Source organism: Humulus lupulus, chromosome 5, assembly GCF_963169125.1.
Source record: "Humulus lupulus chromosome 5, drHumLupu1.1, whole genome shotgun sequence".
Taxonomy (NCBI): domain Eukaryota; kingdom Viridiplantae; phylum Streptophyta; class Magnoliopsida; order Rosales; family Cannabaceae; genus Humulus; species Humulus lupulus.
Genome location: NC_084797.1, coordinates 93,220,749 through 93,223,245, shown reverse-complemented (window position 1 = coordinate 93,223,245; position 2,497 = coordinate 93,220,749). Strand labels below are relative to the sequence as shown.

The 2,497-nt window shown below is 34.9% G+C and overlaps 1 non-coding gene across 1 annotated transcript; it reads right to left on the bottom strand.

Annotated features, from left to right (window-relative positions):
• Window positions 1-1,765: 1,765 nt before the first annotated feature.
• On the bottom strand, window positions 1,766-1,872 carry LOC133781275 (small nucleolar RNA R71). The gene has a single exon (XR_009870058.1). It is a non-coding gene; the product is annotated as a small nucleolar RNA R71 (small nucleolar RNA).
• Between the last annotated feature and the right edge of the window lie 625 nt (window positions 1,873-2,497).

The window sequence follows — 2,497 nt, the reverse complement described above, 5'->3', positions numbered from 1 at the left end:
CAGCGCTACAAAACAAGCGCTACAGCGCATGAAGGAACAGAAGATTAGCACCCCAGCGCTACATTACTAGTGCTACAACGTTAGTACATCAATTTTTGAGGCAATTCGACACTGTCAGTAGAGCTACAGTGCCCAAAACCTAGCGCTACAGTGCTATCGATGCGGTTTTGAGATTTTTAGCCACTTTTAGAAGGACAAAATGGTCTTTTAACTAGGGAGCATTGGAAAACTATTTAGGGGACATTATTCTACGAATTTAGTAGGCAGTTTTAGTTTTATAAACCCTAGATTTAGAAAAGACTTCTGTAATTAGATTTCTTTTTCTGGTTTATGACTTTCTAGATTTCCTCTTCATCTGAATTCTTTAGGTTATTTTCTATGAACAATTATTTGAATTTTATTTTCATTATGCTATCTATGAACTTAATCTTTTATCTAGTGATTAATGTAGTCACTTGAATTTCAATTTAATTTTACTATGATGTTCAATTGATACTTCTTCTCTATTCTAATTTATATGATGTTTGCTTAATGCTAGTAAATACTTGATCACTATTTACTTGATTTAATGGTTTTGATTCAAAATTTGAAAGATGAGAATTTAATATGCTATCATTATATAGACATAGGTTGCATATTGAACGGAAGTACCTGTATGACTTGTGTAGTAATTAAGATTCCATGCTTAATGACTTCTATATGTTTAAGTTTATCACATAAATGTAGAAAACCTGCATATAGGCTGAGATCTTATATCTTGAAAAAGAATAGGAATTGATTATGTTAACCTGCTATTAGAACAGGAAGAAGAGATTTAGAATTGATTAGTAAAAATTAATAGAATGAAAAGTTGATGAAATTAATTCCTAGGCTTTTTATTATTGATTGTTAATTCGTTGATTTATTATTTTGTTTACATTTATTTAAATTGTGTTCATAATTTATAATTATTCATCTTTATTTTAATCACCAAATTGAAAGTGAAAAATGATTATTGATAATTGGTTAATAATCTCTGTGGGACTATCTTTGTTCTTACAGACTTTATTACTTGACACGAATACGTATACTTGCGTACGGATTTTACAAATCAAGTTTTTGGCACCGTTGCCGGGGACTAATAATCATTATCAAATATAATTGTTTTTTCAATCTACTTTGTTTTTAATTTAATGTTTTTCTAAATTGAGTTGCTTTTAAATTTCTCAATTTCAGGTGACCTATTTTTATGCGACGTAAGGGTTTGAAAATACCAGTACCTGTTGATCTTGAGATTGAGAAGACCTGCAATAGAGAAAGAAAATAGAAAAGGCTTGAAAAGATGGCCCAAAACGTCAATAATGTCGCTAATAACAATATGAATCAGGGTAATGCGAGGAACGCTGCAGCTGAGGTAGACTTACCTCTGAGGGACTATGTACTCCCTACTCTTACAGGGGTGCATTCTAGTATTTGCCCACCTACTGTGGAGGTGAAAATTTTTTAGATCAAGCCTTCGATTATCCAAATGGTTCAGAATTGCATTCAGTTTGGGGGGCTACCTAATGAGGATCCGAACCTCCATATTACCAACCTTTTGGAGTTATGTGATACTTTCAAAATGAACGGAGTAAGTAATGATGCAATCCATTTTAGGCTATTTCCGTTTTCTTTGAGAGACAGAGCTAAAAGTCGGATGATTTTGCTGCAAGCCAATTCCATTATGACATGGGAAGACCTTGCTCAAAAATTTCTCGCTAAGTATTTTGCTCCTGCTAAATCAGCACGGATTAGAGGTGAAATAAATAATTTCTGTCAATTTGAGGGGGAATCGTTATATGACGCTTGGGAGAGGTTTAAAGAGCTGCTGCAAAAATGTCCACATCATGGTATAGTGAAATGGATGTTGGTGCACACTTTCTATAATGGACTGAGGGAAAACACAAGGACTATTATAGATGCAGCAGCAGGTGGAGCATTTATGAGCAAAAGCGCTAACGAAGCTTACAAGCTTTTAGAGGAGATGGACATGAATAATTATAATTGGCCATCTGAGCGAGAAATAAGAAGGTGGCAAGATTTCTAGAAGTTGATCCTATTGCTATGCTCACTGCTCAAATTGCTTCGCTAACGAAACAAATGCAAAAACAAAATAACATTTCAGGTCAAGCGATGCAACTAGAACCCGCTCCTATCAGTTGTGAGACATGTGGAGGCCCTCATCATTTTCAGTAATGTCCAGTGACGAGTTCTTATTCAGTTGATGATATCCCACTTGAATAGGTTAAAGCCATTGGTAATTTCCCAAGGCAACTGAATAACAACCCATACCCTAACAATTATACTCCAACATATAAGAACCATTCGAATTTGTCATGGAGTAATAATCAAGGGCACCAACCACTGTATCATCCAAAACCACCTCAATATCCTCCACATAGACCATCTTATGGGCTAAACCCAAGACCCTTCTATGATACTCAAAGGCCACAAATGCCACAACATCAACAACCACCGC